This window comes from Ursus arctos, chromosome Y (assembly GCF_023065955.2).
Source record: "Ursus arctos isolate Adak ecotype North America chromosome Y, UrsArc2.0, whole genome shotgun sequence".
NCBI lineage: Eukaryota > Metazoa > Chordata > Mammalia > Carnivora > Ursidae > Ursus > Ursus arctos.
In genome coordinates this window covers 21,973,033-21,986,887 of record NC_079874.1, presented here as the reverse complement: position 1 = coordinate 21,986,887, position 13,855 = coordinate 21,973,033, and positions in this window count along the sequence as shown.

Sequence of the window (13,855 nt, the reverse complement as noted above, 5' to 3'; positions counted from 1 at the left end):
ACAGCAATGCGGGGCACGCTTCCAGGAGCAAGGGTACAGGGAGAAGCTCTCCAAGCGGGGTGAACGGGGCGGTAGCAGAGCCACCGGGCCACGAGTGCCCCGCTCGGCACGGCCCTTCCCCTGCCCTGAAGGACAGGGCTCCCATGTAGAGAGGTGTGCCCTTTCCCGTCCTCCTCCCTGACCTGCCGAGCAAGAGCGGTGGTCTCTCCACAAACAAGCCCTGCCCTGCCCTGCCCCCGTGCCTTACATCCCCCGCACACACGGAATCCCACAGGCCAGGGCTGATCTCCTACTGGCCGTGTGCTGGGTCCCCCATACACATCCACGCACAGACACATAGGGCTTCTTAACTTGTTTATGACTCGCCCGCCATCCCTGGCGATCTGGGTGCTGGACACTCTCTAGAGCTGGCCCTGAAGATCTGTTCCCCCACGTCTGTCCTGTGCGGGCAGAGCACCACGTAGACTCGTCCACCCGTCTCTCACAACGCTGGACGCCTCCTCCACTGCTTCTCGTCGGTCCAACTCTGATGCTCTGCGGTGTCCACGTCCGCACAGCTGCCGTGCCCGCGACACACACGCACAAACACACGGCACACGGACGCACAAGGGAGGTGTTCGTGACACTGCCTCATGCCGAGGATCGCTAAGGCGGCGGTGACCGAGGGCCCTGTCCTTGTGGGATCCCGCTTCCTCCTCCTCTAGGGCTTCACCACCCTCCTCCAGATGGCCTAGTACCATTGCCAAGAATGGCCGTGTGGCTGTGGGAGGCCACGGGGTGGTCCGTAACACGGAGGGACGTCGGAGCGTCTCGGGACAAGGCAGCCCCACTCCCAAAATTTGGCAGACTGTCCCCACCTGAAAAGCTAGGTGGAGAACTGAGGACCCGGCGGACGGCCATGGGTGAGTGTTCAGAGAAATGGGGTGGAGGAGCCTTGCTTCCCCCGAACGACCTGAGACTTTCTGGCTCACACCTGGCTCACCGGATGAACTTGCCCCAGTGGACACCCTGCCCTGGGTGTGTGCCCTGAGTTCCCTCGCCAGGGTCCCTGCTCTCAGGGTCCTCTGAGCCTCAGTTTCCAAACTGGTCCCCAAACCCGACAGTGCCCTGGCACTTCCCACACATATTTCAGGAAGCAGTGACCCGGCCACTCACCGACAGGTCCTCCTCTCTGCTCATTGCCTTCGGCTGCCTCCCTGCCGCAGGTAGTACCGCAGGGGATTGGGCCACAGGTCCTCAATGATGATCTGGTAGGGGAAACCGCCCAGGTGAGCACGGGGCCCAGGCCCCATTCCCAGGCTGCCCCCATTGCCATCACCAAGGCTAAAGCAGGCCTCAGCGGCCCCACCTCGGCGATCTTGTTAGACCCTGGGCAGCTGGGGTCGCACAACCACTTGAAGAAGGTAAGGCTGGTGGTGTCGAGTCTTCGGCTGGGAGCTCCACGTTCATCATCCCAGAACCACTGCACTGGAGTGGACCGAGTCGCCCTGTACCCTGCAGGAAGGGAAAATTCAGGGGAGGCTCTGCACTGTCTAGGACCCACACCCTGTCGCCCTCTCTCCCGCTCTCCTCTCAGCCTCTCTCCATCCTGTGCCGGCTCCCGCCCCCACCTTGTGTCCCTGCACACCCCCTGCCCCTCCCGAGTGCCCACCTGCCCCCGCCGGCCCGCCCCCGGCACCCTCGAAGCTCTAGCCCACTCCTACCGGCAATGCTAAGGTGATACTCCTTAAGGATCACTTTGTTCTGGAAGTAGGGGTTGTTCCCAAAGAAAAACATCAACCTGCTGTGGTCCTTGGGACGGCCCGGTTCCTCCACCTACCCCGCCAAAGAAAGACGAGGGGAATGGGACTTGTCCTCCACGGGTCCCGAGATGCTCCCTGCATGTCCCGCTGAACAAGACTGCCGGGCCCTCTCCTGCCCAAATTCCACTCCCAGTGGTCCTACCCCCGCCTCCCACTCCCAGGGCTGACCTCCAAGTCGGTCATGTAGCTGAGCACATCTTTGTCCTGGTCACCCATCACGGCTGATATCTGGGGGTGATTCAGGATCTGCCTTGGGTCAAGGAGCCTCGCCTTCAGCGCTACGGAAGGAGAGCCAGGAGCAGCCCAGCCCTTCCCGGTGAGAGGAAGGGCCCGAAACAGGGCACGTGTAGAACCACCAGGCCCTGCTGCCCTCCCAACCCACTCAGCTCCTGCTCTTTCATCACAGCTGCTCAATACCAGCAGGTGCCTTGGCTTCCAGTGCCTCCGAGAGGGTCTGCGCCCGGCAGCACAAGGCCAAAGGACTGCCTGCGCTCCCTTCCACCCTCAACCCTGGCCTGTGTCTGTGGCCGGCAGGCAGTGACTGCTTTGGGTGTCCAGATGTGCTCGGTCGCGCTCTCACGGCTGTGTTTGCTTAAATGTTAGCCTGCAGGCCTGTGCCCTTGAGGGGCCTTCTGCGCCCACAAAGGGGCCGCTCAGCTCCCTTGGAGCCTGGCTGCACACCCACAGGGCAAAGGGAGGGCCCGTAGGGATCAGCGAGAGAGGGAGGGAAAGGGGTTAGAGGCAGCAGGAGGGAAAGCACAAGAGAGACAGAGACAGCCATACAGGGAGGAAGGGACACAGAGGGAAGGCAGAGCGCAGAGAGGGAGAGGGTGGGGGACACACAGATGGGAGAGACAGGGAGGTAAGGAAACGTGGGTGTGGGCGCATGGCCCTGGGTCCGCGGCCTGGCTGTGTAGGGCCTGATACAGTTGGCAGCACAGCATGCAGCGTGTCTGGGTTGCCGTGTCCGGGGAAGCGTGGCGGCCTGCTGAGTGACTCTGGAAGCCGCATGAGGACGCAGCTGTGGGTGGGCACTGAACTCTTTGGAAAAGGACACAGGCTCTGAAGGACAGGGAAGGGGGCGGCCTGCCTCTCAATGGGCATGCCCCACGCAGCCGGCAGGACGTTTCCTTCCAGGACCTGCTCCGAGCCAAGGGTGGAACTACACTAGGCATGCAGGGTGTGGACATGTGCTCCATGACACCTGGAGAGTGTTGGGAGCGCTCCCTGCAGTCCCAGAGCATTTGCCCGCAGCTTCTGCTCAGACGTGGTCTATACAAGCCTCAGCCCCTGCCTTCCCCCCACCTTCAAGGCCCACAGTCCTGTACTGTGCCTTTATAGGGGCGGGGGACCCACTCCCACGGGGGTTGGGGAGGGGCCAGGGATCCTTCTCCCCAGCGCTCCTACCCCTGGCGGAGCCTCTGCTCCTCCCCTCCTGCCAGTGGTCCTCCACCGCAGACAAACCCAAGCCCAGAGGGAGGAAGGATACGGCCTGGGCCCAGAAGCCGGGGATGCGCTGGATGATGGCCCTTCTTCGAGCCAGGTGAGAACTCCGCTTCTGATTCATCCTGCGCTTGAGCCGCAAGTAGGCCCTGGTAGCTTGGGCATCCACAGAGCTGAGCGCAAACTGAACCATCTCCAGCGCGGCAAGTGGGGCGCCGGCTATCTCGGGACCCAGCCCTGACTCCCCCTGCTGCAGCGGCGGCAGTTGCTCGTCCTGCTGTGCTTGCACCGCCTCCTGGTCTTCCACCGCCACGACCTCCACCACCGCCATGATATCCTCCACCACCAGCAGCAACTCGTCCCCCGGGCCGGCCTGCTCTCTGCCCTGCTGGGCCTCCGCACCCACCCCAGCCTCTGTGCCCATCCCCCCGGCACCTAGGGCCTGCAGCGGCCCCGCCTCTCCCCAGGCACCTGCCTGGGCGAGGGGCCCCGATGCCTCACGGCCCCCTTCCAGGACCAAGGTGCTCCCGGACGGCAGGGCAGCGCCGCCTTCCCCGGAGCCTGCCGCGCTCTCCATGTGGTCCTGGTCCTGCGCGAGCAGAGCCAGCAGCGGAGGGGAAGGAACTGGAGGTGAGAGCACGCGACTCCCGCAAACGGTGGGGCAGGTGGAGCTCTGGCGCCCCTAGCGGTCTGCGGGAGGCAGCGTCCTCCCAGAGGCTGCGGGCTGGTGAACACACGCGCACAAGGGATAGAGGGCATGCTGTGACGCCCAAGGATGACGCTCTATCACGTATGCGGCCTTGGTGGGACTGAGTCCTGAGCTAGCCCAGGACAAGGGAGAACCCCTCTTCCAGTCAGTTAACGGCCGGTGGGCGTGGTCAGCCAGGGCCTCGCCCCTCGCCCTGCAGGCACCAATCAGGGAGCCAGCCGGGGCGCCCCGCCTACCGCGCTCCCAGGACACACCTCCACCTTCACCCCTCCCGCCGCTTCCTCCCGGGGCGCCCTCCGCCTGGTATTTGAACCCAGCAGTGCCAGGCTGTCCCTCGCCTTCCCGAATACACTCCTCTAGGACTCAGGACGCTGTATACACACCCGGGAGCCCTGGACCAGTGTGTGTGGAAAGCGTCAGCCCATGCCCCGGAGAATCTAGGGCAATTCCAGGACACAGGTGCCCCGATGCTCTCTGCCGGCCCGGGGTTGGGGGGAAAAGTGTGGCCACAGTTTGTCCCAGCCCATGTCCTTTGCTACTCAGGAGAAGAGTGACAAAGAGTGCTGGTTCCATCTGCGTGCCTGTGCTTTCTTCTTGCTCTCCTCTCCGTCTTCCTCTAAGTCTTTGGGTTCAGGTGCTCTTTCTCTGGCCCCTCGCTGGCCACACGGTCTCTAGGGGAGAAGGACTTCAGGATGGAAGATGCAGACGCCTCTCTGAGCAGCTCTTTTCCCTGGACATAAAAGCCCTGTCCCCCTCTGTGACTGGCACCCAGTCAGGTGACCCTGGAAAAGGTCCCAAGCGGGGTACCCACAGCAGCACACTCACCCAACAACCACGCAAGCAGACACGCAGTGTGTTTGCCCTGGAGGACAGACGAACTGACCCTTAGAGGAGCCACGAGCATAGAGCAAAGGGGACCCTGAAGAGGATGTCTGGGTGAACCCTGTTAAGAGGGTGGCAGGTGATGCCGTCTGCTGGCCTGGAGCCACCTCTCTGTCTGCTGTTAGGGAGGCCAGGCGGCAAGGAGCTGAGGACGGCACCCAGGACACACGTAGCAGGAATGCACGTGCCTTTCCTGCTAGACACAGAACGTCTTGCGTTGCATTCTGCCAACACCGCGAATGCCGTGGGAATGGGTTCCCGGCTCACCTGGCCTGCAGAAGAGAACGTACCCTTCCTAGCCTTGGCCCGTCCAGGCCACCCGGGTCAGACCGTGAGCGGAATATCAGGCCGGGCCACCACGGCCCCGCGGCGGGCTCGCAGTCGTGGTGAGAGGACACACAAAGTGTGCTTGTAAGCCAGCACAGTAGGCTTGGGGCAGTTGGTTTGGTGCCAATGCAAGCCAGTCTCTCCAGGCATGACTGAAAGGTCGGGCCTTCCTCCACACACCCACTTAGTCCTCGGAGCCGGCAAAGTGCCGCACGAGCCATGCCCTGGGGATGGCGTGGCAACGTAAGACTTACTCCCTGGCAGCTGATGCATGCGTCCAATCGCCCCACCTCATTCCACGGCAGGCAGGACTTCCACGTGGCCGAGGCAGCACGGCGCCTTGCTCTGGTGGCACAGGGCACGTAGCTACCATCCAGCCTTTCCTCTCCCCTTTAGAGCAGGGAGGTCCTTCCCGAAAGCCCAGAGGAAGCCCAGAAGTTTCCAGGGAAAACAGGCATGGTGGGCTGGCCCTTTCTGGGGACTTCTGGGGCCTGAGGCATGCTGGCCGATCCCCTGAGACCACAAGGGTCCATGGGACTTCACCTCCACCCTGCGGACATAAGAATTCCTAGGGACCGGACTGTGGGAGCTGCCAGGCTGCCCTGCAGCTTAAGAGTCAAGGAGCTGGGAAGACATGTCTGAGGGAAGAGCCTTTCCAGTGGCTCAAGGGAAGCTCCCTGTGCCCACGGCATTGCGGCTCTCCAACACCCTAAGCTGTTCCTGAGGGGTGCATCGGGCTTCAGATCCCCAACACTGCCGCACAGTGGTGCCACCTAGTGCTGTTCCGGGCAGGGACCATGGGCTCAGCAGGGTTTCCTGAGCCCGAAGGCCAAAACCCTCCCCTACCTACCGCTAGCTGCTCCGACAGGCAGGAAGGAACAGAGTTCCCCAAGGACGTGAGGCCAAGAGTCCAAACAGGCTGAGCTGTCAGCATGACAGCCCAGGGGCTGCTGGGAGTCTCACACAGGGACCATTGATGGGCAACAGGAGGACAGAGCTGGGACCACGCTGCAAGGTCCAGTTGTGGCAGAGGTAGTGGGGAAAGTCACCTGGGGGAGTGCGTCCTTGGGGGCATGCTGGTGGTGGGGGTGAGCTCAGGGGTGGTGAGAGGTGTTGATTTGGGAAGCCCCTGTGGGCTCAGGGGCAGCAAGCTAGGTGGCCCTCGGTGAGGCAGGGAACACGGGCCTTGAGGGTCCACCTCCTCTCCCTTCCCTCTTCTCCACCTGGTCCGCAGGAGGCAGAGATGACCGCCCCAACCTGGAGCTCATCGGACACCAGGACGGCCCTTCGGCCAGGAGGAATACTCCCCTCAGGACCCTTTCCTCTGCAGTAACGTACTGCCGTGGGTACTTACTTCCTCTTTGGGACCCTTGGCCGACAGCGCAAATCGGGGCACAAGTTCTTAGCCCCTCTGTAGCACATGCTGAAACCTCACAGTGTTTCCCACAGCTGGGACCAGCCGTGCCAGCAGCACAGATGGGAGGTCGCCTGACACACGCCCGCCAGCTCCCACCCCTCCCTGCTTCCCTTGGCCCCTCTGCGTGTTGCATCCAGGGGCAGACACACCCCTGAATACCCAAGGAATGCCCACGACGGCTGTGTGTCAGGAGGGACGTGGCTGCACTCTGCCAGTGGCCCCTTTCTCCTTAGTCAGCAGAGCTAGAAACCCCGCATTCCCTCTCCTTCATCGAACAGGGCCTACAAGCACACTGAGACACGTGTGTGCTCATGCAGACACTTGAACATGCAACACACACAGACACACACTCTTGACACACAGGCATGCAAGGTGGCCACACACACACCCCTCTCATGCATTTGCTGCAAACTGGGAGACACGAGCACTCACGTGTGCTCATGCAAGCATGCACAAGACCCACATGGACACGGATTCCGTCTCTCTGGCATGGAGATGGCTGCACGCACACACACAGAGGTGCCCATGTGGACCCACGCAGACCGGCAACTCACACACCTATACACGGTCTCCGGCCCACAGGCATGAGATGGCTGCACACACACACACAGCACACACACACATACACACATGTCCATGCAAACACACGGGACACACAACACGCACAGACACGTTATCTGGCACACTGGCATGCAGATTGTCGCATAGACACACACACACACACTCGCATACGCACATGCACACACGCAAATCACACCACACGCACACACGTGGACCTGCACGCAGGCATGCACTGTTGGCTGCGCAAACAGACATACACACACACACACACACAGCACTCACACAAGGGCTCTAGCAGAGACATCCACACTTGGACCCGCCCTATCAAACTCACAAACGTCGTCCCGACAACACACACATACACAACAAACACACCAACACCCATGGTCTTTACTTACAGGCATAGACAATGGCACACACACACACACACACACACCAGAGGACACACACAAACAAAAACACACATGCTCCACAATCAATGAATGACACTTGGCCACTCAAACACGCACCCACACCCACACCCACACCCACACCCACACACACACACACACAAACCCAGTGCCGCAAGCACGTGCTGATACCCCCCCACAAGATCTCCGCACACAGGCATGCTCCGTGGCCCTGCAAACACGCATGAAAGCATGTTTGTTTTAGAGCACGTGGAAGCTCTCACCAAAGCTCTCGGCCTCACAACCATGCACAGCTGACCCTCGAGCCACGCAAACATACACACACACACACACACACACACACGCACGCAGGAGAACACACACAACGAACATACATGGTCTTCTGCACAGAAGCATTCACAATTATCCCTGCACCATCAGGCTGACAGAGACACACAGACAAACACACACACACACATGTATCCATGCATGCAAAAACACACAGAGACAAAACACACACTGGCACAGACGTGGGCAGGCACAGGGGTATGCACCCTCCAGCACCCCTATACATGCACATGTGCTTGTGTAAAATGAGAAACACACCTTACACACACGGTCCCCAACCAGAGGCACACACAGGTGGGTATGCATACACGCACACCCGCGCGTGCCCACACACTCCCCCGTCGGCTCGCAAACACACGGACGAGCAGCTGACAACCATGCAGAATCAAGCACACTTACACGCCAACGCGCACTCATGGTTTCTGGCACAGAGCCATAGGTGAGTAGCCCCACAGAAAATCACCAGCCAAGGTGCGCCTACAAAGACACACAGACCCTATACACACATGCACTATCCATACAGGTGAGCGGATCTCGGTAACCAAATGGAAACTCACAAATACGTGCATGTGGAAACACACACACGCAACACACACTGGTACCCCAACAGAGGCTTGCGCACCTGGCCGAGCCAACACACACACCCGTGCCTGTGCAAACACACACTCAGGAAACACACACCAACAGACACCGTCCGGTACGCCTGCATGTAAATGTGCCACAACACACACGTACGTGCCCACGGGAGAGACACACACTCATGCACAACACAGGCAAGCACACACAGTCTCTGGCACCCAGGCACACACACTTGGCCACACACATACACACATACGGGCGTATGCAGACACACACACGCAATACGGATTAGCTCACGTGGTCCCTGCACACACACAAGCACACACTCCCACACACAAGTGCACATGCAAACACACACACTACACAAGCACACGTGGTCCGGCTCAGAGGCATGGTCGGCTGGCCGCACGTGCCCGCCCACATGAACACACACACAACACAAACACACACACACCTGCATGCAGACCTGGTCATACATGCTCCGTTACACACAGCCCGCTCACACAGCCGCAGTGCCCACAACTCACACCGGATTTCCCTCACACGTTCTTGGAGCTGTCGCCTGTGGGTGGGTGGTGCAGAGGGACAGGACGTGGGTCTGGAGGGACCGTGAGGGACCCTGAGGAAACGCCTCCTCCGTGGTCCTCCAGGGACATGTGGTTTTGCGGTGATCCTGACTAGAGGAAGCATGCACGGGACGGCATCACAGCAATGCGGGGCACGCTTCCAGGAGCAAGGGTACAGGGAGAAGCTCTCCAAGCGGGGTGAACGGGGCGGTAGCAGAGCCACCGGGCCACGAGTGCCCCGCTCGGCACGGCCCTTCCCCTGCCCTGAAGAACAGGGCTCCCATGTAGAGAGGTGTGCCCTTTCCCGTCCTCCTCCCTGACCTGCCGAGCAAGAGCGGTGGTCTCTCCACAAACAAGCCCTGCCCTGCCCTGCCCCCGTGCCTTACATCCCCCGCACACACGGAATCCCACAGGCCAGGGCTGATCTCCTACTGGCCGTGTGCTGGGTCCCCCATACACATCCACGCACAGACACATAGGGCTTCTTAACTTGTTTATGACTCGCCCGCCATCCCTGGCGATCTGGGTGCTGGACACTCTCTAGAGCTGGCCCTGAAGATCTGTTCCCCCACGTCTGTCCTGTGCGGGCAGAGCACCACGTAGACTCGTCCACCCGTCTCTCACAACGCTGGACGCCTCCTCCACTGCTTCTCGTCGGTCCAACTCTGATGCTCTGCGGTGTCCACGTCCGCACAGCTGCCGTGCCCGTGACACACACGCACAAACACACGGCACACGGACGCACAAGGGAGGTGTTCGTGACACTGCCTCATGCCGAGGATCGCTAAGGCGGCGGTGACCGAGGGCCCTGTCCTTGTGGGATCCCGCTTCCTCCTCCTCTAGGGCTTCACCACCCTCCTCCAGATGGCCTAGTACCATTGCCAAGAATGGCCGTGTGGCTGTGGGAGGCCACGGGGTGGTCCGTAACACGGAGGGACGTCGGAGCGTCTCGGGACAAGGCAGCCCCACTCCCAAAATTTGGCAGACTGTCCCCACCTGAAAAGCTAGGTGGAGAACTGAGGACCCGGCGGACGGCCATGGGTGAGTGTTCAGAGAAATGGGGTGGAGGAGCCTTGCTTCCCCCGAACGACCTGAGACTTTCTGGCTCACACCTGGCTCACCGGATGAACTTGCCCCAGTGGACACCCTGCCCTGGGTGTGTGCCCTGAGTTCCCTCGCCAGGGTCCCTGCTCTCAGGGTCCTCTGAGCCTCAGTTTCCAAACTGGTCCCCAAACCCGACAGTGCCCTGGCACTTCCCACACATATTTCAGGAAGCAGTGACCCGGCCACTCACCGACAGGTCCTCCTCTCTGCTCATTGCCTTCGGCTGCCTCCCTGCCGCAGGTAGTACCGCAGGGGATTGGGCCACAGGTCCTCAATGATGATCTGGTAGGGGAAACCGCCCAGGTGAGCACGGGGCCCAGGCCCCATTCCCAGGCTGCCCCCATTGCCATCACCAAGGCTAAAGCAGGCCTCAGCGGCCCCACCTCGGCGATCTTGTTAGACCCTGGGCAGCTGGGGTCGCACAACCACTTGAAGAAGGTAAGGCTGGTGGTGTCGAGTCTTCGGCTGGGAGCTCCACGTTCATCATCCCAGAACCACTGCACTGGAGTGGACCGAGTCGCCCTGTACCCTGCAGGAAGGGAAAATTCAGGGGAGGCTCTGCACTGTCTAGGACCCACACCCTGTCGCCCTCTCTCCCGCTCTCCTCTCAGCCTCTCTCCATCCTGTGCCGGCTCCCGCCCCCACCTTGTGTCCCTGCACACCCCCTGCCCCTCCCGAGTGCCCACCTGCCCCCGCCGGCCCGCCCCCGGCACCCTCGAAGCTCTAGCCCACTCCTACCGGCAATGCTAAGGTGATACTCCTTAAGGATCACTTTGTTCTGGAAGTAGGGGTTGTTCCCAAAGAAAAACATCAACCTGCTGTGGTCCTTGGGACGGCCCGGTTCCTCCACCTACCCCGCCAAAGAAAGACGAGGGGAATGGGACTTGTCCTCCACGGGTCCCGAGATGCTCCCTGCATGTCCCGCTGAACAAGACTGCCGGGCCCTCTCCTGCCCAAATTCCACTCCCAGTGGTCCTACCCCCGCCTCCCACTCCCAGGGCTGACCTCCAAGTCGGTCATGTAGCTGAGTACATCTTTGTCCTGGTCACCCATCACGGCTGATATCTGGGGGTGATTCAGGATCTGCCTTGGGTCAAGGAGCCTCGCCTTCAGCGCTACGGAAGGAGAGCCAGGAGCAGCCCAGCCCTTCCCGGTGAGAGGAAGGGCCCGAAACAGGGCACGTGTAGAACCACCAGGCCCTGCTGCCCTCCCAACCCACTCAGCTCCTGCTCTTTCATCACAGCTGCTCAATACCAGCAGGTGCCTTGGCTTCCAGTGCCTCCGAGAGGGTCTGCGCCCGGCAGCACAAGGCCAAAGGACTGCCTGCGCTCCCTTCCACCCTCAACCCTGGCCTGTGTCTGTGGCCGGCAGGCAGTGACTGCTTTGGGTGTCCAGATGTGCTCGGTCGCGCTCTCACGGCTGTGTTTGCTTAAATGTTAGCCTGCAGGCCTGTGCCCTTGAGGGGCCTTCTGCGCCCACAAAGGGGCCGCTCAGCTCCCTTGGAGCCTGGCTGCACACCCACAGGGCAAAGGGAGGGCCCGTAGGGATCAGCGAGAGAGGGAGGGAAAGGGGTTAGAGGCAGCAGGAGGGAAAGCACAAGAGAGACAGAGACAGCCATACAGGGAGGAAGGGACACAGAGGGAAGGCAGAGCGCAGAGAGGGAGAGGGTGGGGGACACACAGATGGGAGAGACAGGGAGGTAAGGAAACGTGGGTGTGGGCGCATGGCCCTGGGTCCGCGGCCTGGCTGTGTAGGGCCTGATACAGTTGGCAGCACAGCATGCAGCGTGTCTGGGTTGCCGTGTCCGGGGAAGCGTGGCGGCCTGCTGAGTGACTCTGGAAGCCGCATGAGGACGCAGCTGTGGGTGGGCACTGAACTCTTTGGAAAAGGACACAGGCTCTGAAGGACAGGGAAGGGGGCGGCCTGCCTCTCAATGGGCATGCCCCACGCAGCCGGCAGGACGTTTCCTTCCAGGACCTGCTCCGAGCCAAGGGTGGAACTACACTAGGCATGCAGGGTGTGGACATGTGCTCCATGACACCTGGAGAGTGTTGGGAGCGCTCCCTGCAGTCCCAGAGCATTTGCCCGCAGCTTCTGCTCAGACGTGGTCTATACAAGCCTCAGCCCCTGCCTTCCCCCCACCTTCAAGGCCCACAGTCCTGTACTGTGCCTTTATAGGGGCGGGGGACCCACTCCCACGGGGGTTGGGGAGGGGCCAGGGATCCTTCTCCCCAGCGCTCCTACCCCTGGCGGAGCCTCTGCTCCTCCCCTCCTGCCAGTGGTCCTCCACCGCAGACAAACCCAAGCCCAGAGGGAGGAAGGATACGGCCTGGGCCCAGAAGCCGGGGATGCGCTGGATGATGGCCCTTCTTCGAGCCAGGTGAGAACTCCGCTTCTGATTCATCCTGCGCTTGAGCCGCAAGTAGGCCCTGGTAGCTTGGGCATCCACAGAGCTGAGCGCAAACTGAACCATCTCCAGCGCGGCAAGTGGGGCGCCGGCTATCTCGGGACCCAGCCCTGACTCCCCCTGCTGCAGCGGCGGCAGTTGCTCGTCCTGCTGTGCTTGCACCGCCTCCTGGTCTTCCACCGCCACGACCTCCACCACCGCCATGATATCCTCCACCACCAGCAGCAACTCGTCCCCCGGGCCGGCCTGCTCTCTGCCCTGCTGGGCCTCCGCACCCACCCCAGCCTCTGTGCCCATCCCCCCGGCACCTAGGGCCTGCAGCGGCCCCGCCTCTCCCCAGGCACCTGCCTGGGCGAGGGGCCCCGATGCCTCACGGCCCCCTTCCAGGACCAAGGTGCTCCCGGACGGCAGGGCAGCGCCGCCTTCCCCGGAGCCTGCCGCGCTCTCCATGTGGTCCTGGTCCTGCGCGAGCAGAGCCAGCAGCGGAGGGGAAGGAACTGGAGGTGAGAGCACGCGACTCCCGCAAACGGTGGGGCAGGTGGAGCTCTGGCGCCCCTAGCGGTCTGCGGGAGGCAGCGTCCTCCCAGAGGCTGCGGGCTGGTGAACACACGCGCACAAGGGATAGAGGGCATGCTGTGACGCCCAAGGATGATGCTCTATCACGTATGCGGCCTTGGTGGGACTGAGTCCTGAGCTAGCCCAGGACAAGGGAGAACCCCTCTTCCAGTCAGTTAACGGCCGGTGGGCGTGGTCAGCCAGGGCCTCGCCCCTCGCCCTGCAGGCACCAATCAGGGAGCCAGCCGGGGCGCCCCGCCTACCGCGCTCCCAGGACACACCTCCACCTTCACCCCTCCCGCCGCTTCCTCCCGGGGCGCCCTCCGCCTGGTATTTGAACCCAGCAGTGCCAGGCTGTCCCTCGCCTTCCCGAATACACTCCTCTAGGACTCAGGACGCTGTATACACACCCGGGAGCCCTGGACCAGTGTGTGTGGAAAGCGTCAGCCCATGCCCCGGAGAATCTAGGGCAATTCCAGGACACAGGTGCCCCGATGCTCTCTGCCGGCCCGGGGTTGGGGGGAAAAGTGTGGCCACAGTTTGTCCCAGCCCATGTCCTTTGCTACTCAGGAGAAGAGTGACAAAGAGTGCTGGTTCCATCTGCGTGCCTGTGCTTTCTTCTTGCTCTCCTCTCCGTCTTCCTCTAAGTCTTTGGGTTCAGGTGCTCTTTCTCTGGCCCCTCGCTGGCCACACGGTCTCTAGGGGAGAAGGACTTCAGGATGGAAGATGCAGACGCCTCTCTGAGCAGCTCTTTTCCCTGGACATA